Source organism: Salvelinus fontinalis, chromosome 36 (assembly GCF_029448725.1).
Source record: "Salvelinus fontinalis isolate EN_2023a chromosome 36, ASM2944872v1, whole genome shotgun sequence".
Classification (NCBI taxonomy): Eukaryota; Metazoa; Chordata; class Actinopteri; order Salmoniformes; family Salmonidae; genus Salvelinus; species Salvelinus fontinalis.
In genome coordinates, this window is record NC_074700.1 from 18418881 (window position 1) to 18444321 (window position 25441).

Here is a 25441-nt window from a genome sequence, read left to right on the forward strand (position 1 = left end):
CTCTCTCTCGTGCAGGAAACCCTGAGTCACTCGCTCACTGACTCACAGGCTTGACTCACAGGCTTAACCCCCAGCATAGATATAATAACCGTCCCCTGATGTGTGTTGATGCGCAATTGCCATTGCCAGTCATATAAATATTCATCATGCCAGACATAAAGGTAATAAAGATTTGATTTATTGTTCGGCATCACTGACTAAGACACTCCAGTCAAATCTAATTGTATTTGTCACATGTTCCGAATGCAAACATGTGTAGTAGACATTACTGTGAAATGCTTACTTATAAGCCCTTAACCAACAACGCAGTTTTAAGAAAAATAAGAGTTAAGAAAATATTTACTAAATAAACGAAATATAAAAGCAACAATAAAATAATAACGAGGCTATATACAGGAGGTACTGGTACAGACCTCTGTTGCTTGATACTCCACAGTGAGACTCACAAGGCTCCGTTTACACGGTTGTTGCACAATGGATTCTTATGGGAATCTGTACGCACCAAAACGCTTACAGAACAAACTTCATGGCTTATTGCATCTACCTGGCATTATTAAAATGAGTTGCTTACCATCAACTGTGTCGTTGGATCTGATCATCATTAGATTGCAGCGATGCATCTTTTAACCATCGAATCAATATATGGACACAATCACAGGATACTTATGAATGCCAGGTGTAAACGCCCCGAAACACGCAAGCCTCACACACAGCCTGGTATTATACACAGAGACAAGGCAACATCAGTGTTATACTGTAGTAACAGGGTTTTATTTGGCCATACATCTCATGTTGAATCAATAATATACAGAATATATACAAAATGCTACCGCACAGTCCGGGTTGAGTTTTCTTCATTCTTGCAGTGAACAGAGGTTGGCAGTGCATCATTTGCCTCCGTTCATCAGTGTCATGGATGGATCCTGTCAATCTCCCACACACACACCACCTGCAGGGGAGGGTCGGGGGACCTGGTGTTACTATGGCAACAGCTCCCCCTCTCTGTCCACCCATCCACTGTCCAAGTCGGATGATCTTTCTGTCCTTCTCATCTGCGCCAGTACTGAGGAGAGATAGGAGACAGACAACACCGTTAGCCGACACACTAGTCATGTAGACGCTTAACACATGTAAACACAAATAAATATTTACCAACCCATAACACCTAAACATCATACCTCAAACATACCTCATTTGCACACACTGTATATGGACTTTTTCTCTACTGTGTTATTGACTGTAAGTTTGTTTATTCCATGTGTAACTCTGTGTTGTTTGTGTCGCACTGCTTTGCTTTATCTTGACCAGGTCGCAGTTGTAAATGAGAACTTGTTCTCAACTAGCCTACCTGGTGAAATAAATAAAAACAAAAAGTAAACTTGTAAAAGTACCTCAAACCAGGTAGTCATTGTTGTAAAAATAGAATTGGTTCTTAAAGGCTATTAAGGACACATACATTAACACTGCTACAGAAAAGGTCAGTATATTTGTCCCAGTTTTGATACACAATGAACTTCGGTTGTGACACACACACAAACACACACACACCTGGGCAAACTTGTGTATCTGCTCTACCACGGCAGCAAACAGAGCCCCCACGCTCTCATCAATCAGACTCTGCATGTAGTGAACGGCCTCCTCGTCCGACAGGTCCAATCAGAACTTGTCCTGCACCTGGAGGGGGAGGAGACAGAATGTTCAGGTGAGAGATAAATCCTTGTTAAGTACATTCATTGGGTTTCTTCTTTCATGTGGAGACATGTAAAATCCACACACAAGTGTACATTACAGTATGTCTGCAGAGTGAAAAACACACACAGTATTTCCCACCCACTTTCTTAACAGTCTTGTCAGGCTCCAGGGCGATGTCAGGAATGTTGGCGTCCACCATGAGAGAGAACAAATTCAGGATGAGGTTAGAGTACCTGGAGAGAGAGACAAGAAAGAGGGAGAGAAATGAAAAAGGTTCATCACAGATGATAAAATTGTGTGTGTGTATACTGTGTGTGTGTATACTGTGTGTGTGTATACTGTGTGTGTGTATATACTGTGTGTGTGTATACTGTGTGTGTGTATACTGTATGTGTGTATACTGTATGTGTGTATACTGTGTGTGTGTATACTGTGTGTGTGTATACTGTGTGTGTGTATACTGTGTGTGTGTATACTGTGTGTGTATATACTGTGTGTGTGTATACTGTGTGTGTGTATATACTGTGTGTGTGTATACTCTGTGTGTGTATACTGTGTGTGTGTATACTGTGTGTGTCCTACCTCCTGAGGTGAAGGAAGGCTGTGTAACACTGTTTCCTGAACTCCTGGTACTGTTCACTCTGCATGCCACCCATCCCCTCCACCATCTCCTTACTCAGCTTCATGGGGGGAGGCAGGGGCTTGGGGTCACGACCCATGATGTAGCCAAAGTCTATGTGGAATAACTTTCCTGAAATAGGAAGATGGAAAGGTATTCAATCAATGAAATGTATTCATAAAGCCCTTTTTACAACAGCAGTTGTCACAACGTGTATTTAGTCATGCAGAACAGAGTAGAGTAGCTTTTGAAGGAAAGAACTAGTGATCAGACAATGTATGGTACAAATCCAACCACACATAATTCCTATAGACTCACCAGTCTTTGTGAGGAGCAGGTTGTCCAAGTGTCTGTCTCCCACTCCCAGGATGTATGTGATGACACAGGAACCAGCTGGAAAAAGAATGACAAAACAGACATCTCTGTAGTCATCCAAAAACACACATTAGGAGGATGAAAACAGAGGGCACCATGCCAACTCGTTGAATGGCCTACTTCTGAAGTTCTATTTTGGAAAGAAATGTTGTTTTACCCTTAAAGGCGCAGTAGGCAGCTTTTTGTGCGACCCACCAAATTCACATAGAAATGTGAGTTCTTAATCTGTCATTCTCATTAACAGCAAGTCAGAAGCGGTATATCCGTTCTATGTGCACTATTTCTATGCTTCTCTTAATTTTCGTTTTTCTGTCGGCTTTGTACACCAGCTTCAAAAAGCTGCAAAAATGTTAGGTTATTGAAAATATATTTCACAGAGATTTAGATGGTACAATGATTCTCTACAATATGCTTGTTTTGTCACCAACTGAAATTAAGCTAAACATTCACATTTTTGCAACCAGGAAATGGCGGAGCGATTTCTGCATACTGTATCTTTGAGTGTGTGTACATTACTGCATTTAAACGTGGGATATTGTTTTTCAACAGGAAAAGTTTTAAAAAATTGCTGGAGTGCGTCTTTAATGTCACCCACACCAAGGCCTGGGATTGGTCCGAGAAAGTGAGGTGGGGGGGTGTTAGTAGCAGTAGACTCACCACAGCTCTTGACGTAGGTGTCCATCACCTCAGAGCTGATGCCATAGGGCCCCTTATCACTGGGGGCGTGTTTTCTGAAGAAACTCTAGAGAGACACAGTACAAAAGGAGAGAAAAGATAGAGTCTTACACATTACACACTATCACTTATAAGAAGCTACGGCAGACATGATATCACAAGACAGGACTACCGACATGATATCACAAGACAGGACTACCGACACAGACATGATATCACAAGACGGGACTACCGACACAGACATGATATCACAAGACGGGACTACCGACACAGACATGATATCACAAGACGGGACTACCGACACAGACATGATATCACAAGACGGGACTACCGACACAGACATGATATCACAAGACGGGACTACCGACACAGACATGATATCACAAGACAGGCCTACCGACACAGACATGATATCACAAGACAGGCCTACCGACACAGACATGATATCACAAGACAGGCCTACCGACATGATATCACAAGACAGGACTACCGACACAGACATGATATCACAAGACGGGACTACCGACATGATATCACAAGACAGGACTACCGACACAGACATGATATCACAAGACGGGACTACCGACACAGACATGATATCACAAGACGGGACTACCGACACAGACATGATATCACAAGACGGGACTACCGACACAGACATGATATCACAAGACAGGACTACCGACACAGCAATGATATCACAAGACAGGACTACCGACACAGACATGATATCACAAGACGGGACTACCGACATGATATCACAAGACAGGACTACCGACACAGACATGATATCACAAGACGGGACTACCGACACAGACATGATATCACAAGACGGGACTACCGACACAGACATGATATCACAAGACGGGACTACCGACACAGACATGATATCACAAGACAGGACTACCGACACAGCAATGATATCACAAGACAGGACTACCGACATGATATCACAAGACAGGACTACCGACACAGACATGATATCACAAGACAGGTCTACCGACACAGACATGATATCACAAGACGGGACTACCGACACAGACATGATATCACAAGACGGGACTACCGACACAGGCATGATATCACAAGACGGGACTACCGACACAGGCATGATATCACAAGACGGGACTACCGACACAGACATGATATCACAAGACGGGACTACCGACACAGACATGATATCACAAGACGGGACTACCGACACAGACATGATATCACAAGACAGGACTACCGACACAGACATGATATCACAAGACAGGACTACCGACACGATATCACAAGACAGGACTACCGACACAGACATGATATCACAAGACAGGTCTACCGACACAGACATGATATCACAAGACAGGCCTACCGACACAGACATGATATCACAAGACAGGACTACCGACACAGACATGATATCACAAGACAGGTCTACCGACACAAACATGATATCACAAGACGGGACTACCGACACAGGCATGATATCACAAGACGGGACTACCGACACAGACATGATATCACAAGACGGGACTACCGACACAGACATGATATCACAAGACGGGACTACCGACACAGACATGATATCACAAGACAGGACTACCGACACAGACATGATATCACAAGACAGGACTACCGACACGATATCACAAGACAGGACTACCGACACAGACATGATATCACAAGACAGGTCTACCGACACAGACATGATATCACAAGACAGGCCTACCGACACAGACATGATATCACAAGACAGGACTACCGACACAGACATGATATCACAAGACAGGTCTACCGACACAAACATGATATCACAAGACAGGTCTACAGACACAGACATGATATCACAAGACAGGACTACCGACACAAACATGATATCACAAGACAGGCTTACCGACACAAACATGATATCACAAGACAGGCTTACCGACACAGACATGATATCACAAGACAGGCTTACAGACACAGACATGATATCACAAGACAGGACTACCGACACAGACATGATATCACAAGACAGGACTACCGACACAAACATGATATCACAAGACAGGCTTACCGACACAGACATGATATCACAAGACAGGACTACCGACACAGACATGATATCACAAGACAGGTCTACCGACACAGACATGATATCACAAGACAGGCCTACCGACACAGACATGATATCACAAGACAGGACTACCGACACAGACATGATATCACAAGACAGGACTACCGACATGATATCACAAGACAGGACTAGCGACACAGACATGATATCACAAGACGGGACTACCGACACAGACATGATATCACAAGACAGGTCTACAGACACAGACATGATATAACAAGACAGGCCTACCGACACAGACATGATATCACAAGACAGGCCTACCGACACAGACATGATATCACAAGACAGGCCTACCGACACAGACATGATATCACAAGACAGGTCTACAGACACAGACGTGCACAGAGTGAAGATGGTAGACAAACATCTTGTATACGATACAATGGTAAATAGGCTCTTAGACAGAAATATCTTGATCTCCTACCTGGATGTTTCCTTCAGTGGCCAGGACCTCAGCCACAGGCACCGACTGGACAAACTGCATGAACCCTAAAGGAACAACAGCACCCAGATCAGAGGTTAAAGGTCAGAAGTCACTTCCTGAGACAGTATTCGATCTTACATCATTGGTGCTCACCATGCTTGGTGCTTGTGGCCAGCACTTTGTAAGGCGTCAACTTCAGGTCTAGATTCTCTTTCCTCAGCAGCTGAGATCATTTCCATCAGATTTCCATTAACAGAACACAGCCACTTAACCTTCTGAGTCAGGATAAAATAAACAGCAGTCTGTTTGGCAGTAATGTTTGTTTCGGACCTTGTCCATAATAATACAGTATTATGTTTATTTGATATGATAATAATATGTTGATAATATTGTAATAATAGGTTTATATGGTAATAATACGTAACTTTCTGACCTTGTCCATGAGAGAGATGATCTGTAGGATGAGCTGGTCTTGTCTCAGGTCGTCTCCGTGTTTAAAGATGACAGGATACATCTTCCCCTCCTCAGCCTTGAAGATCAGCTTGGCTGGCATCAGAGCACTCTATAATACACAGAGATACAGTGACGAGACTACAGAAACACATAAAGGTACATTATCACGTACCCATTACACTATCACACAGCAAGCATTGTCTATGTATGGCCCAAACACGACTACTACACACTAATCCGGGGGAGAGGTAGAGGTGGAGCAGGAATAAAAGATGAGAGGGAGGAGAAAGAAGAGGTTGAGAGGGAGGAGAAAGAAGAGGTTGAGAGGGAGGAGAAAGAAGAGGTTGAGAGGGAGGAGAAAGAAGAGGTTGAGAGGGAGGAGAAAGAAGAGGTTGAGAGGGAGGAGAAAGAAGAGGTTGAGAGGGAGGAGAAAGAAGAGGTTGAGAGGGAGGAGAAAGAAGAGGTTGAGAGGGAGGAGAAAGAAGAGGTTGAGAGGGAGGAGAAAGAAGAGGTTGAGAGGGAGGAGAAAGAAGAGGTTGAGAGGGAGGAGAAAGAAGAGGTTGAGAGGGAGGAGAAAAGGAGAAGAGCAAGAGAGGAAGAGGAAGAAGAAGAGATAGGAGGTTGAGAGGACGGGTTCCAGAGGCAGAGGGATGGGGTCAATCTCACACAGGTTCAACTTCTCATTGTCCGCTAGCAAAGCCTGCAGTCGCTCCGTCTGAAACACAGGGGGCGCCACTGTGAACCATCCCAATCATAACACCCTATAGTCACAAGGAAGGAAGACTTGAGGGTCGGAATGCTGGATGTGTGTGTATTTGCCTGTGTGTGTTTGCCTATGTGTGTGTAGGCCTGTGTGTTTCTCTAGGTCTTAGTTGGTACACATATTAGGCCCTATAGCTACTTCTTGATGTGTGTGTGTGTGTGTGTGTGTGTGTGCGTGCGTGCGTGCGTAACCAATCATAAACACTCCAGTGTTTCTTCAACATCCTGTGCTGTATCACTCACTGCACATGCAAATTCATAGTGCTGAACTTTCACATTACAAACTGCAAGGTGAAGTAAAATAGGAGTTGTGAAAGACAGACCTTGAGCAGTGCTTGGCTGAACCTCCCGATGACGTTGAGGTACATATTGTGGGTCTTCAGGTCTCTCTGCTGGGTGTCCTGGTCTTCACACTCCACTATTACATACCTGAAAGGGTACACACAGATTTAACACATGCACACACGTAGGCTACATACAGTTGAAGTCGGAAGTTTACATCCACTTAGGTTGGAGTCATTAAAACTTGTTTTTCAACCACTCCACAAATTTCTTGATAACAAACTATAGTTTTGGCAAGTCGGTTAGGACATCTACTTTGTGCATGACACAAGTAATTTTTCCAACAATTGTTTACAGACAGATTATTTCACTGTATCACAATTCCAGTGGGTCAGAAGTTTACATACACTAAGTTGACTGTGCCTTTAAATAGCTTGGAATATTCCAGAAAATTATATCATGGCTTTAGAAGCTTCTGATAGGCTAATTGACATCATTTGAGTCAATTGGAGGTTTACCTGTGGATGTATTTCAAAGCCTACCTTCAAACGCAGTGCCTCTTTGCTTGACATCATGGGAAAATCAAAAGAAATCAGCCAAGACCTCAGAAAAAGAACTGTAGACCTCCACGAGTCTGGTTCATCCTTGGGAGCAATTTCCAAACGCCTGAAGGTACCACGTTCATCTGTACAAACAATAGTACGCAAGTATAAACACCATGGGACCACGCAGCCGTCATACCGCTCAAGAAGGAGACACATTCTGTCTCCTAGAGATGAACATACTTTGGTGCGAAAAGTGCAAATCAATCCCAGAACAACAGCAAAGGACCCTGTGAAGATGCTGGAGGAAACAGGTACAAAAGTATCTATATCAACAGTAAAACGAGTCCTATATCGACATAACCTGAAAGGCCGCTCAGCAAGGAAGAAGCCACTGCTCCAAAACCACCATAAAAATGCCAGACTACGGTTTGCAAGTACACATGGGGACAAAGATCGTACTTTTTGGAGAAATGTCCACTGGTCTGATGAAACCAAAATAGAACTGTTTGGCCACAATGACCATCGTTATGTTTGGAGGAAAATGGGGGGGCGCTTACAAGCCGAGGAACACCATCCCAACCGTGAAGCACGGTGGTGGCAGCATCATGTTGTGGGGGTGCTTTGCTGCAGGAGGGACTAGTGCACTTCACAAAATAGATGGCATCACGAGGAAGGAAAATTATGTGGATATATTGAAGCAACATCTCAAGACATCAGTCGGGAAGTTAAAGCTTGGTTGCAAATGGGCCTTCCAAATGGACAATGACCCCAAGCATACTTCCAAAGCTGTGGCAAAATAGCTTAAGGACAACAAAGTCAAGGTATTGGAGCGGCCATCACAAAGCCCTGACCTCAATCCCATAGAAAATGTGTGGGCAGAACTGAACAAGTGTGTGCGAGCAAGGATGCCTGTAAACCTATCATATTACACTGTTAGAACACAGTAATGATAAACAATTCTATATATTAAAAATGATCTAAATGCAGAAGGTCAACAAATTCTGAACTGGAACATTTACCTGACCTGTTTTTGAAAGAACACACACATTTCTGTTTCATGTTTTAAAATATTTCCTGTTTCGTGCCTAAAGTTCTACTCTACAAAGCCAGTCGTCCACCCTTACAGACCCCCCTCTCACCTGTCCAGGTCCCCCAGGTTGGAGCTCTCTCCCAGGCCTTGGCTGTCCCTCCTGCTGCCTGGCTCCAGCCCTCCCTGGATGTCAGTGAAGATCTCGTATTTCAGAGCCTGGACCAGCTGGAGAAGGTACATCAGCAGATCCTGGAGCACAGGGGGAGAGACGTTGGTGTTAGTGTGTGTGTACATACTGCATATGTATGGCTCTGCTGTGTCACTCTACAAACACACACACACACCCCACCCCACCTCCAAACACCTCAACACACTCCCCCCACTCCCACCTACCTCGTCGTCGGCCTGCTGCAGCCTGGTCACAGCGTAGCGTCGTACGGTGGGGTTGGTAAACTGGGAGGAGAGCAGCTCCAGGGAGTCCTCTACGTCCATGGGCCTCCATTTCCCCAGCAGCTCAAGGTCCTGCTTAGCCTCCCCGGGCAGAGCCCAGTTCACACACTTCAGGAACTTAGTCAGCGCCTGGAGGGGGACAGGGGAAAGGAGAGAGCGGAGGGGAGGAGCGCTTCTTAGACCAGTGCGTTAACAGAGATGGAATGTCCTTGAGTGTTGTGGTGAAAATAGGGCTCTGGATTTTCTGACCACGTGACTTGACCAGGAACAACTCTGGGTCCTTTACTGGGACCATGCTTAAACTAGGATGGTTTCCTGGTCAGGAAAACTCAGGGCCCTAGATGCTGTCCAACTTTGTTTCCGTTTTTGTAGGGAAAAATATATAAATATATTCTGCTGTAAACACATAAACACTGTCCATGTGTCCGCACACTTTACACTCAAAGAAATGGCCCATGGGACAATAAAAGGTGTTGAAATATAGCAGGATATACACCTTCTCCTGAGTGGTGAGTTAGTAACGGAACTTGCACACCAGGTCCTGTTCCTCAAAGCTCAGCTGCTTCGTTGGGGGGGTAATTCACTATGACCTGTAGACAGACAGAGACAGACACACACACGGTTGAGTCTACTGCTAACATCAGACACATTCACATCGCGAACACACACACACACACGTGGTTGTTGTCGAGTAACAGTACTGACGTTGAGCTGGTCTCGTGTGGCAGCGTTAGGCTTTAGGTCGTGGTCTGATGGTCCGCACCGTAGGCTACGGGCTAGCTTATGGTGCTTGCTCTCCACAAGGTTCTCCTACAGCAGGGAAAGAATCAATACAATGCATTCAACTCAATACATGATCAATATGTCGATAAGTGAACGTCTCCCTTTGTGTGTGTGTGTGTTTCTCACCATGCACATCTGAGGGTCAGGGACTTTGACGATGTCAGCGCTGGTGAGCACAGGTGAGGCGTCATCTCCATCCTGGAAGGGGAGGAGTTCAAGTCAATCAGCTACCACATCACCATGGCCATCAACCAATCAATAATCCCTTTCAGAACTACCACAACATTTTAATGCCACAAAAACATAATACCAACCGTGTGTGTGTGTATACAGTACCTACCTTCTCATAATAGACAATACTGTACTCTGGCTTTTCACCAGTTTTGACACGAGGAAACTCCACCATTAGGTACATGAAGTTGGAACTGCGTTTCTCCCTCTGTGGGAACACAAACATACGACTGACTTTTGATAGAGGAAGATAACACAACAGTGTAGAGAAAGGAGAGATTAATATCTTTACATATTCACACGCAAAAGCATTTGTGATGGATGGGGTCTGACCCAACTGATTGTAAGTGTATGATGCAATATATGATTTATAGTGATTTAAAGAACTGACACCAGATCCTCTAACTCACCTCATTGATCATCTCTATTTCTCTGAAGGTGAGGCGGTCCAATCAGTCTACCTTCACCATGTGACCCTGCCGGTGAGCCTTGGTCAGCTAGAAGGAGAGAATGAAGAGAGGTAGAGGGAGAGGAACGGAGAAAAAGAAAGACGGAGCAGTGGAGGAAAGATGTAGTGAGATTAGGAATAGAGGATGCAACAGAGGTGTAGCAGAGATGTGCAGAGATAGCTCGGCCAATCAGAGCGCAGTTTGGGTGCAGCGGCCAATCCAGCGCAACGGAAGTACGGAACAGAAACTCAGCTCAGCGTCAGTGTATGTGTCCGGGGCACACAAGAACACCATTCACCAGGGCTGTTAGAACTCACCGGGAACTTGGTACAGTTCATTTTCACTATTTACAATCAGTCTACACACTCGTGGGTCTACAGTGCCTTCCAAAAGTATTAACACCCCTTGACTTTTTGTTGTTGTGTTACAGCCTAAATTTAAAATGGATTCAATTGAGAATGTCACCGGTCTACACACAACATCCCTATAATGTCCAATTTATTATTTTTTTGTACAAATTAATAAAAAATGTAAAGTATGCAGTCAATAAGTTTTCAACCCCTTTGTTATGGCAAGCCTACATAAGTGCAGGAGTAAAAATGTGTTTAACAAGTCACAATAAGTTGTATGGACTCACTCTGTGTTCAATAATAGTATTTAACATGATTTCTGTACCCCACACACAAATCTGTAAGGTCCCTCAGTCGAGCAGCGAATTTCAAACACAAATTCAACCACAAAGACCAGGGAAATTTTCCTATGCCTCACAAAGTAGGGCACCTATTCGTAGATGGGTCAAACAAAAATAAAAAAGCAGACAATGAATGAGCATGGTGAAGTTATTAATTACTCTTTGGATGGTGTATCCCTACAAAAATACAGGCGTCCTTCCTCAGTTGCCGGAGAGGAAGGAAACCGCTCACGGAATTTCACTATGAGTCCAATGGTGACAGTTTAATGGCTGTTATAGGAGAAAACTGAGGATGGATCAACAACATTGTAGTTACTCCACAATACTAATCTAAACGACAGAGTGAAAAGAAGGAAGCATGTACAGAATAAAAATATTCCTGTTTGCAATAACGAACTGTCACGTTCCTGACCTGTTTCTGTTAGTTTTGTATGTGTTAGTTGGTCAGGACGTGAGTTTGGGTGGGCAGTCTATGTTTTCTGTTACTATGTTTGTTTAAGGTTTGCCTGGTATGGCTCTCAATTAGAGGCAGGTGTTTGGCGTTTCCTCTAATTGAGAGTCATATTAAGGTAGGTGTTTCACACTGTTTGTTGTGGGTGGTTGTCTCCTGTGTCTGTGTATGTCGTTGCGCCACATGGGATTGTCTCGGTTTTGTTTGTTCGTTCGTTTTATGTAGGCAATTTTCGTGTTCATGCGTTCTTCGTGTTTCATGTGAGTTCGTCGTTCAGGTCTGTCTACATCGTTTATTTGTTTTGTATTTCAAGTGTTCGTTCGTGTTTTCTGTTTTGTTTAATTAAAAATCATGTCTTATTCAAACGCTGCGTTTTGGTCGAATCCCTGCTCCTCCTCTTCGGATGAAGAGGAGGAGGAAAGCCGTTACACGAACTAAGGTAAAACTGAAAAAAAGGCAAAGAAATGTACCTTACGTCCTGAATACAAAGCGTTATGTTTAGGGAAAATCCAAGGGAGATTTTTAGGATAAATAGAAACGGAATAGAGCTAAACACAGGCAAAATCCTGGAGGAAAAGCTGGTTCAGTCTGCTTCCAACAGACACTGGGAGACAAATTCCCCTTTCAGCAGGACAATAACCTAAAACACAAGGCCAAATATACTCTGGAGTTACATACCAAGATGACATTGAATATTCCTGAGTGGCCTAGTTACAGTTTTGACTTAAATCGGCTTGAAAATGGCTGTCTAGCAACGATTAAGAACCAATCTGATAGAGCTTGAATACTTTTTTTAATAACAATACCAAATATTGTACAATCCAGGTGTGCAAAGCTCTTAGAGACTTACCCAGAAAGACTCACAACTGTAATGGCTGCCAAAGGTGATTCTAACGTGTGGCTGTGAATACTTATGTAAATTAGATATTTCATTTTGAAAAAATATATAAACATGTTTTCACTGTCATTGTTGGGTATTGTGTGTAGATGGGTGAGAAAAAATATATAAATGTATTAAATTCTGAATTCAGGCTGTAACACAACAAAATGTGGAATGAGTCAAGAGGTATGAATACTTTCTGAAGGCACTGTAAAAACTACAAAATGAAAACAAGCACACCAAAGGCTAAAGACACATTTTGTAACGATTGGGATTATTATATTATATGCAAAGGTGGTGCTTCTTAGTTGTTTCTCATGAAAAATGGCAGGGGGGTTGATGGACCATCTTCCTCTCACACACCCACACCCACACACACACACACCCACACACACACCCACACACACACACACAACAAAAAGTCATCAAGAAGTAGCTATTGGGCCTAATATGTGTACCAACTAAGACCTAGAGAAACACACAGGCCTACACACACATAGGCAAACACACACAGGCAAATACACACACATCCAGCATTCTGACCCTCACTCCTCTCCTTCCAATCCCTAGTACTCACATCACTGAGAAACTCCAGGTCAGAGGGCTGGAATAGACAGTGATTTAGACAGATCCTGTCACGGGAGTATATCACACGCACACGCACACGCACACAGACAGACAAACCTCCAGGAGACCCCTGACCCCGTGACTACCTTGGCCAGTCTTCCCATCTGGTCCTCTGCTAGACTGCTGCTGGTCCTACCTGGGGTGCTGGTGGGCTCCCCTCCGTCCCCCTCTACCCCAGGCCACACCTTCAGGTCATGCATCCCCTGCCGGAACATTCTGGGAGAGAGGAAGGGGAGATTGAGAGGGGATGTGAGATAGTATCAGTCAGATGGTATCAGTTTAAATAATAGCCACATACTACTAGCATATACACTACTGGTCAAAAGTTTTAGAACAGTGAAGACATCAAAACTAGAGGTCGACCAATTAATGAGGGCCGATTTCAAGTTTTCATAACAATCGGTAATCGCCATTTTTAGACGCCGATTACATTGCACTCCACGAGGAGACTGCGTGGCAGGCTGACCACCTGTTACGCGAGCGTAGCAAGAAGCCAAGGTAAATTGCTAGCTAGCATTAAACGTATCTTATAAAAAACAATCAATATTAACATACCACTAGTTAACTACACATGGTTGATGATATTACTAGTTTAATAAACTTGTCCTGCGTTGCATATAATCGATGCGGCGCCTGTTAATTTATAATTGAATCACAGCCTACTTCGCCAATCGGGTGATGATTTAACAAAAGCGCATTCGCAAAAAAGCACAATTGTTGCACCAATGTACCTAACCATACACATTAATTACTTTCTTAAAATCAATACACAAGTATATATTTTTAAACCTGCATATTTAGTTAAAATAAATTCATGTTAGCAGGCAATATTAACCAGGTGAAATTGTGTCACTTCTCTTGCGTTCAGTGCAAGCAGAGTCAGGGTATATGCACCAGTTTGGGCCGGCTGGCTTGTTGCGAACTGTGTGAAGGCCATTTCGTCCTAACAAAGACCATAATTAATTTGCCAGAATTTTACATAATTATGACATAACATTGAAGGTTGTGCAATGTAACAGCAATATTTAGACTTATGGATGCCACCCGTTAGATAAAATACGGAACAGTTCCGTATTTCACTGAAAGAATAAACGTTTTGTTTTCGAAATGATAGTTTCTGAATTTGACCATATTAATGACCTAAGGCTTGTATTTCTGTGTGTTTATTATAATTAAGTCTATTATTTGATATTTGATAGAGCAGTCTGACTGAGCGGTCAGACTGCATTCATTCAAACAGCACTTCCAAACAGAAGCATTCATTCAAACAGCACTTCCAAACAGAAGCATTCATTCAAACAGCACTTCGCAATGCTTGAAGCACAGCGCTGTTAATGACTTCAAGCCTATCAACTCCCGAGATTAGGCTGGCAATACTATAGTGCCTATAAGAACATCCAATAATCAAAGGTATATGAAATACAAATGGTATAGAGAGAAAAAGTCCTATAATTCCTATAATAACTACAACCTAAAACTTCTTAACTGGGAATATTGAAGTCTCATGTTAAAAGAAACCACCAGCTTTCATATGTTCTCATGTTCTGAGAAAGGAACTTAAACGTTAGCTTTTTTACATGGCACATACTCCACTATCACTATTCCACTTCTCCAACACTGTGTTTTTGCATTATTTAAACCAAATTGAACAAGTATCATTTATTTGATATTAAGTAGATTTTATTTATGTATTATATTAAGTTAAAATAAAAGTGTTCATTCAGTATTGTTGTAATTGTCATTATTACAAATATATATATAAAAATTGGCCGATTAATCGGTATGGGCTTTTTTTGATCCTCCAATAATCGGTATCGGCGTTGAAAAATCCAAGTCGGTCGACCTCTAATCAAAACTATTAAATAACACATATGGAATCATGTAGTAACCAAAAAAAGTGTGGAACAAATGAAAACATATTTTATATTTGAGATTCTTCAAATAGCCACCATTTTCCTTGACAGCATTGCACAAGGAACTCTTCTGCCTGCGGTTATGGAACCCCTACCTGTCCCAGACCTGCTGTTTTCAACTCTCAATGATCGGCTATGAAAAGCCAACTGAGATTTATTCCTGATTATTATTTGACCATGCTTGTCATTTATGAACATTTTGAAAATCTTGGCTCTCTCTAATTTTCTCCTTCTCTCTTTCTTTCTCTCGGAGGACCTGGGCCCTAGGACCATGCGTCGGGACTGCCGCCCGTGGTGACTCCTTGCTGTCCCCAGTCCGCCTGGCCTTGCTGCTATTCCAGTTTCAGCTGTTCTGCCTGCGGTTATGGAACCGCCACCTGTCCCAGACCTGTTGTTTTTCAACTCTTAATGATCAGCTATGAAAAGCCAACTGAAAATTATTCATGATTATTATTTGACCATGCTTGTCACTTATGAACATTTTTGAACATCTTGGCATAGTTCTGTTATAATCTCCACCCGGCACAGCCAGAAGAGGACTGGCCACCCCTCATAGCCTGGTTCCTCTCTAGGTTTCTTCCTAGGTTTTGGCCTTTCTAGGGAGTTTTTCCTAGCCACCGTGCTTCTACACCTGCATTCTAGCTGTTTGGGGTTTTAGGCTGGGTTTCTGTACAGCACTTCGAGATATTATCTGATGTACGAAGGGCTATATAAAATAAAATTGATTGATTGATTGATTGCACACTCTTGGCATTCTCGCAACCAGCTTCACCTGGAATGCTTTTCCAACAGTCTTGAAGGAGGTCCCACATATGCTGAGCACTTATTGGCTGCTTTTCCTTCACTCTGTGGTCCGACTCATCCCAAACCATCTCAATTTGGTTGAGGTCGGGGGATTATGGAGGCCAGGTCATCTGACGCGGCACTCCATCACTCTCCTTCTTGGTAAAAAAGCCCTTACACAGCCTGGAGGTGTGTTGGGTCATTGTCCTGTTAAAAAGCAAATGATATCCCCACTAAGCCCAAACCAGATGGGATGGCGTATCGCTGCAGAATGCTGTGGTAGCCATTCTGGTTAAGTGCGCCTTGAATTCTAAATAAATCACAGACAGTGTCACCAGCAAAGCACCCCCACATCATAACACCTCTTCCTCCATGCTTCACGGTGGGAAAATACACATGCAGAGATCATCCATTCTCCCACACCACGTCTCACAAAGACATGGCGGTTAGATCCAAAAATCTCCAATTTGGACTCCAAACCACAGGACACATTTTCAGTAAAAATAAAGAAAAACCCTTGAATGAGTAGGTGTGCTTAAACGTTTGACCGGTAGTGTACAGTCAGCAGTATTCAGTCTGGCTTTTCTGTAACTTCCTATTCATACGCAAAGGATCGAATGTAAAATAGAATAGATAAATTATACACAGACAACACAAATCGTTAATTTTGATTTTGCCAACACAGTACAGTAATATAAAGCATTTGTCCTGTTTGTTGAGATGGACTTGGGACTCACCCATATTTGCCGAAGAGGGTGACGGTGGTTCCCCCCACAGAGGTGGCTCGGCCCGGCCCGTACACATCCCACACCGTTAGGGCCACCTGGGCACTCTGGGGCAGGTCTGGGTACTTCACTGGCAGCCTCAACCACTCATTCCAGCTGGGGAGGGGAGAAGGGAAGAGCGAGAGTGAGAAAGAGAAAGTTTACAGAACAGTTCACAAGGACTATATTATTTTGGATCTATTATAGAGAGATTGGACTACAATGTGAAATACAAAGCCGGATTAGAGACAGATGAGGGAGAGGAGTAGTTTGACACCACCACCACAGTTGTCCCTGGTCTTCTTTCCTTTCAGAAGCACAAATATTTCCCTCTGCTTAGCTGAGGTTCTAGAATCTAGAAAAAAGTAGTAGATCAATGTTATATCTAACACTGTGGGTGTCGATTTACGATATATCTATGAATGATCACTTGCAAGAATATTCACATTTGGCTTATTTACTTTCATTGCCACTTGTGATTATATGTGTGCATGCTGCTGTGTTGAGACGACGGTTAACAATCCCCTGACAAATTGTGACAAAATGCATCACAATATTATTCCAGTACATAACGGCCTAACTGGAAGCGCTACACTACATGGTTTGTTGAGAATTATGGACGTTATTTACGGGCCACCATAGCGGAGCCCAGCTCGTTAATAGAAGTCAAGAGAGGAGCACTAAACCGATGAGCCGTCGGAATGTGCATGATGTCAACAAGCGAATTGTGCTCCCAAATAAGAACCCTCACCGGGCACGTTATGGTGCCGTGATATCGGTTGAGTCATGATGTTGCCATGCTCGCTTAGGTAAATAGAAGACAAACAACTAGGTAGAAATGATGTGACTTTTGGGCGAGCGGTGCAATCATTTTTCATCCATGCAAAGTGGCATTAGCTGGTCAACATTGGAGACTCGAGGTCCACGATGTCATTGCTGTCAACATGTTATCAATCAATCGTACGCAGTTAGAAAGCTAGTAGTAGCTAAACTGACTGCTATTGTTTGCTTGACAGCATTATGTAAAACATTTTCTTTGCGCTATATGTTAACTTGCTACTTTAATGTGGCCAGACAGTAACCCAAGTAATAAAACACTAACATGTTCAGTTGAACATTAATATCCAAGTCACAACTGTAGACATAGTTAAACTTGTCTGTGTCCATCTTTCGTCGACTTCGTTATTCATAAATCACAGCGGGAAATTGGATTGAAGCTACTAACTTTAGCCTTCTCACAGACGGTGGGCTCGCTTGCAAGGCCTATGTGAAACAACACCATGGGTTACGTTAGCATTCAACTAATAGTCTCTCCACTTGGCAAAAAAAATACTGAAATACAGTCAGTTTATAAACGAGCAGTCCAATCGAAATGTCAACTTTAATCGTCTCGATTCACGGGAATGACATTATAGCGACAGATGACTTTTCGGACATGATTATGTTTTTTTTGTGAGCACCGCAAAGGCATATAAAGCTGACGTCAGGGAAAAGTAATCGATCTCTATTCCTCTGCTAATAATGGCGTGTGTTGTCAATCGTTGTCTTTTACGGTTGATTTAGCTGGTCTGATGGTTCACTTACTTCCTAAAGAAAGGGAGTTTGGGGGCCAGTTTACTGGATATAATCTTAAAGGCATAGCCAACATAAGTAAATATATGGCATTTGATTTCAATAAAAACATTTGCAACAAGTGTCTTTTTTTATATAGCTATGTGCAAATTAAATGTTTTACTTTCAACTGAGTTTTCAATTCAAGGTGGCCACAGTTCATTGGCCAGAGTTCATATGTTATGAACTAGCACATCTTTGTAGGGTAGTCTTGACTATGGTTGTTGTTTTGGTGGCAATGGGCATCAAGAAACCAGATTATAATGTACTGGCCAGGCTTCCTCAGTGTAATGTTCTCTGCATTACTGAAGTCCAGGTACTCCAACCGCCTTACCAGAGGTGTATTCATTATGTACACCGTAGCAAAATGTTTCACAACAGAAAACATTTTGCAATGAAAACAAGAGTTTTTATTGAACACATTCAGGTAGGTCCCTCCTTGTTTAGTCCCGTTTGCTTTGGTTCCTAATGACAGTGATGGAGAGTAGTGGAGCTCCCGAGTGGGGCTCCCAAGTGGCGCAGCGGTCTAAGGCACTGCATCTCAGTTCTAGAGGTGTAACTACAGACCCTGGTTCAATTCCAGGCTGTATTACAACCGGACGTGATTGGGAGTCCTATAGGGCAGTGCACAATTGGCCCAGCATCATCCAGCGAATCATCCAGCGATTATACACTGTTTACCAGGGGGCAGGGCTACCAACGTTAAGGCTAATCTGAAGATGGTGCTGGCTAAAGCTAAAGCTGGCGAGTGTAGAGAGTATAGAGATATTGTTATCCATGTCGGCACCAATGATGTTAGGATGAAACAGTCAGAGGTCACCAAGCGCAACATAGCTTCAGCGTGTAAATCAGCTAGAAAGATGTGTCGGCATCGAGTAATTGTCTCTGGCCCCCTCCCAGTTAGGGGGAGTGATGAGCTCTACAGCAGAGTCTCACAACTCAATCGCTGGTTGAAAACTGTTTTCTGCCCCTCCCAAAAGATAGAATTTGTAGATAATTGGCCCTCTTTCTGGGACTCACCCACAAACAGGACCAAGCCTGGCCTGCTGAGGAGTGACGGACTCCATCCTAGCTGGAGGGGTGCTCTCATCTTATCTACCAACATAGACAGGGCTCTAACTCCTCTAGCTCCACAAGGAAATAGGGTGCAGCCAGCCTGCCAGCTTAGTGGAGTCTGCCACTAGCATAGTCAGTGTAGTCAACTCAGCTATCCCCATTGAGACCGTGTCTGTGCCTCGACCTAGGTTGGGCAAAACTAAACATGGCGGTGTTCGCCTTAGCAATCTCACTAGGATAAAGACCTCCTGCATTCCTGCCATTACTGAAAGAGATCGTGATACCTCACATCTCAAAATAGGGTTACTTAATGTTAGATCCCTCACATCAAAGGCAATTATAGTCAATGAACTAATCACTGATCATAATCTTGATGTGATTGGCCTGACTGAAACATGGCTTAAGCCTGATGAATTTACTGTGTTAAATGAGGCCTCACCTCCTGGTTACACTAGCGACCATATCCCCCGTGCATCCCGCAAAGGCGGAGGTGTTGCTAACATTTACGATAGCAAATTTTCGATTTAGAAAAAAAAATGACGTTTTCGTCTTTTGAGCTTCTAGTCATGAAATCTATGCAGCCTACTCAATCACTTTTTATAGCTACTGTTTACAGGCCTACTGGGCCATATACAGCGTTCCTCACTGAGTTCCCTGATTTCCTATCGGACCTTGTAGTCATAGCAGATAATATTCTAATTTTTGGTGATTTTAATATTCACATGGAAAAGTCCACAGACCCACTCCAAAAGGCTTTTGGAGCCATCATCGACTCAGTGGGTTTTGTTCAACATGTCTCTGGACCTACTCACTGCCACAGTCATACTCTGGACCTAGTTTTGTCCCATGGAATAAATGTTGTAGATCTTAATGTTTTTCCTCATAATCCTGGACTATCGGACCACCATTTTATTACGTTTGCAATCGCAACAAATAATCTGCTCAGACCCCAAACAAGGAGCATCAAAAGTCGTGCTATAAACTCTCAGACAACACAAAGATTCCTTGATGCCCTTCCAGACTCCCTCTGCCTACCCAAGGACGTCAGAGGACAAAAATCAGTTAACCACCTAACTGAGGAACTCAATTTAACCTTGCGCAATACCCTAGATGCAGTTGCACCCCTAAAACGAAAAACATTTGTCATAAGAAACTAGCTCCCTGGTATACAGAAAATACCCGAGCTCTGAAGCAAGCTTCCAGAAAATTGGAACGGAAATGGCGCCACACCAAACTGGAAGTCATCCGACTAGCTTGGAAAGACAGTACCGTGCAGTATCGAAGAGCCCTCACTGCTGCTCGATCATCCTACTTTTCCAACTTAATTGAGGAAAATAAGAACAATCAAAATGTATTTTTGATACTGTCGCAAAGCTAACTAAAAAGCAGCATTCCCCAAGTGAGCATGGCTTCCACTTCAGCAGTAATACATTCATGAACTTCTTTGAGGAAAAGATCATGATCATTAGAAAGCAAATTACGGACTCCTCTTTAAATCTGCGTATTCCTCCAAAGCTCAGCTGTCCTGAGTCTGCACAACTCTGCCAGGACCTAGGATCAAGAGAGACACTTAAGTGTTTTAGTACTATATCTCTTGACACAATGATGAAAATAATCATGGCCTCTAAACCTTCAAGCTGCATACTGGACCCTATTCAAACTAAACTACTTAAAGAACTGCTTCAAGTGCTTGGCCCTCCTATGTTGAACATAATAAACGGCTCTCTATCCACCGGATGTGTACCAAACTCACAAAAAGTGGCAGTAATAAAGACTCTCTTGAAAAAGCCAAACCTTGACCCAGAAAATATAAAAAACTATCGGCCTATATCGAATCTTCCATTCCTCTCAAAAAGTTTAGAAAAAGCTGTTGCGCAGCAACTCACTGAAGACAAGCAATGTATACGAAATGCTTCAGTCTGGTTTTAGACCCCATCATAGCACTGAGACTGCACTTGTGAAGGTGGTAAATGACCTTTTAATGGCGTCAGACCTAGGCTCTGCATCTGTCCTCGTGCTACTAGACCTTAGTGCTGCCTTTGATACCATCGATCACCACATTCTTTTGGAGAGACTGGAAACCCAAATTGGTCTACACGGACAAGTTCTGACCTGGTTTAGATCTTATCTGTCGGAAAGATATCAGTTTGTCTCTGTGAATGGTTTGTCCTCTGACAAATCAACTGTACATTTCGGTGTTCCTCAAGGTTCCGTTTTAGGACCACTATTGTTTTCACTATATATTTTACCTCTTGGGGATGTCATTCGAAAACATAATGTTAACTTTCACTGCTATGCGGATGACACACAGCTGTACATTTCAATGAAACATGGTGAAGCCCCAAAATTGCCCTCGCTAGAAGCCTGTGTTTCAGACAGAAGGAAGTGGATGGCTGAAAACTTTCTACTTTTAAACTCGGATAAAACAGAGATGCTTGTTCTAGGTCCCAAGAAACAAAGAGATCTTCTGTTGAATCTGACAATTAATCTTGATGGTTGTAAAATCGTCTCAAATACAACTGTGAAGGACCTCGGCGTTACTCTGGACCCTGATCTCTCTTTTGACGAACATATCAAGACTGTGTCAAGGACAGCTTTTTTCCATCTACGTAACATTGCAAAAATCAGAAATGTTCTGTCCAAAAATGATGCAGAAAAATTAATCCATGCTTTTGTTACTTCTAGGTTAGACTACTGCAATGCTCTACTTTCCGGCTACCCGGATAAAGCACTAAATAAACTTCAGTTAGTGCTAAATACGGCTGCTAGAATCCTGACTACAACCCCAAAATTTGATCATATTACTCCAGTGCTAGCCTCCCTACACTGGCTTCCTGTTAAGGCAAGGGCTGATTTCAAGGTTTTACTGTTAACCTACAAAGCGTTACATGGGCTTGCGCATACCTATCTTTCCGAGTTGGTCCTGCCGTACATACCTACACATACGCTACGGTCACAAGACGCAGGCCTCCTAATTGTCCCTAGAATTTCTAAGGGTGCAGCTTAGTGGACGCAGGGCTTTCTCCTATAGATCTCCATTTTTATGGAATGGTCTGCCTACCCATGTGAGAGACGCAGACTCGGTCTCAACCTTTAAGTCTTTACTGAAGACTTATCTCTTCCGTAGGTCATATGATTGAGTGTAGTCTGGCCCAGGAGTGTGAAGGTGAACGGAAAGGCTCTGGAGCAACGAACCGCCCTTGCTGTCTCTGCCTGGCCGGTTCCCCTCTCTCCACTGGGATTCTCTGCCTCTAACCCTATTACAGGGGCTGAGTCACTGGCTTACTGGTGCTCTTTCATGCCGTCCCTAGGAGGAGTGCGTCACTTGAATGAGTTGAGTCACTGACGTGATCTTCCTGTCTGGGTTGGCGCCGCCCCTTGGTTTGTGCCGTGGCGGAGATCTTTGTGGGCTATACTCGGGCTTGTCTCAGGATGGTAAGTTGGTGGTTGAAGATATCCCTCTAGTGGTGTGTGTGCTGTGCTTTGGCAAAGTGGGTGGGGTTATATCCTTCATGTTTGGCCCTGTCCGGGGGTATCATCGGATGGGGCCACAGTGTCTCCTGACCCCTCCTGTCTCAGCCTCCAGTATTTATGCTGCAGTAGTTTATGTGTCGGGGGGCTAGGGTCAGTTGGTTATATCTGGAGTACTTCTCCTGTTTTATCCGGTGTCCTGTGTGAATTTAAGTATGCTCTCTCTAATTCTCTCTTTCTTTCTCTCTCTCGGAGGACCTGAGCCCTAGGACCATGCGTCAGGACTACCTGGCATGATGACTCCTTGCTGTCCCCAGCCCACCTGGCTGTGCTGCTGCTCCAGTTTCAACTGTTCTGCCTGTGGCTATGGAACCCTGACCTGTTCACCGGACATGCTACCTGTCCCAGACCTGCTATGTTCAACTCTCTAGAGACCGCAGGAGCGGTAGAGATACTCTTAATGATCGGCTATGAAAAGCCAACTGACATTTACTCCTGAGGTGCTGACTTGCTGCACCCTCGACAACTACTGTGATTATACTTATTTGACCATGCTGGTCATTTATGAACATTTGAACATCTTGGCCATGTTCTGTTATAATCTCCACCCGGCACAGCCAGAAGAGGACTGGCCACCCCTCATAGCCTGGTTCCTCTCTAGGTTTCTTCCTAGGTTTTGGCCTTTCTAGGGAGTTTTTCCTAGCCACCGTGCTTCTACACCTGCATTGCTTGCTGTTTGGGGTTTTAGGCTGGGTTTCTGTACAGCACTTTGAGATATCAGCTGATGTATGAAGTGCTATATAAATACATTTGATTTGATTTGATCCGGGTTAGGGTTTGGCTGGGGTAGGCCGTCATTGTAAATAAGAATTTGTTCTTAACTGGCTTGCCTAGTTAAATAAAAAAATTGAAAAATGTAGTTTAACTAATCATTTAATTACATTTGGTTGTAGCTTGGTGGTAGTTGAACTAAATTCAAATATTGGTAATGTTTTCGGCAGTTAAGGGTAGCTTCAGTGTAGCTTAACTTCTTCCAGTGTGAAGTAATTGGTAGCTTGGTAAACTATATTTTCAGAGTATCTTGCCCAGCACGGCCTAATGAACACACCCCTGGTTACATAACCCAAGCTGATGAGTCAGTCTCCACAACAGCAGGACTGCGTCCCAAATGGAACCCTATTCCCTTGATGGTGCACTACTTTTGACCAGGTTCCACAGAGGTCTGGTCAAAAGTACTGCACTTTATAGGGAATATGGTGCCTTTTGAGACACAGAGTAGAGGTAGCTGTGTCCTCTGCTCTGCAGCGACACGCTCCACTTATAATTAAAGAGGTGTTTAAGAAGGCAAGGCCCATTGCCTCCCCGGTGCCCTCTGTGTGTGTTAGTGTGTGTGTGTGTGTGTGTGTGTGTGTGTGTGTGTGCGTGCGTGTGTGCGTGCGTGCGTGCGTGTGTGTGTAAATGTGTAAGTGTTTGAGTCAGAGAGAAAGTTCATACCCAACTCAACCGCTCCTTCTGTGTCCGCACAGTGTCAATCCTAAAAAAGGAGGGTTTGTTCGGGACATGTGATTGGTCGGGTAGAGTCGTCCTATCCGAGGTAGCGCGGTAACGCTCCCTGAGCCAGAACAAAACATTAGCTCATCTCCTTCCACTTTCTCTATCAAGTCTGCAGACAGACAGAGATCATAGGAAAAACCTGCGATGAGGAACAAGTTTTTCACAATGCACCCCGGGGGCCTCACAATTTGTGTTTTACGCCCGTGTTCCCTCATACCCCCACAGAAGTCTGGAGGGTGTTGATAGGTTCTCCCTCGCCAGCCAGGGGTGCCACTGACCACAGGGCCTTGACGTGCCTTGGTCATGTATTGGTGTGTGTGCGTGTGTATGTGTGTCTGACTCAGAGTTGCCCCTGGTCTCTACAGATCCACAGCTCAACTTGTCACAGTCTAAGGAGGAACATGTCCTGACTCTGGGGCCTTGTCACCACTAACGCACCACATTCCCTATATAGTGCACTACTTTTGTACCAGAGCAATATGGGTCCTGCTCAAAAGTAAGGAAGGGGAAAGGGTTTACCTAGTCAGTTGCACAACTAAATGCATTCAACCAAAATGTGTTTTCCACATTTAACCCAACCCCTCTGGATCAGAGAGGTGCGGGGGGCTACCTTAATCAACGTCCATGTCATTGGCACTAATATTCTCCCCTCCTAGAACCTATAGATCCTATACAATATTATGACGGATTCACACACTTTGATTGACAAGGTGTTGTGTAGGATAGCCCTCTTAAAAATAAATGAATTATTGTCACACCCATT

The 25441-nt window shown here is 43.7% G+C and overlaps 1 pseudogene; it reads right to left on the bottom strand.

Annotated features, from left to right (window-relative positions):
• Positions 1 to 743: 743 nt before the first annotated feature.
• Positions 744 to 18492, bottom strand: LOC129835457 (phosphatidylinositol 3-kinase catalytic subunit type 3-like; annotated as a pseudogene).
• Positions 18493 to 25441: the final 6949 nt, after the last annotated feature.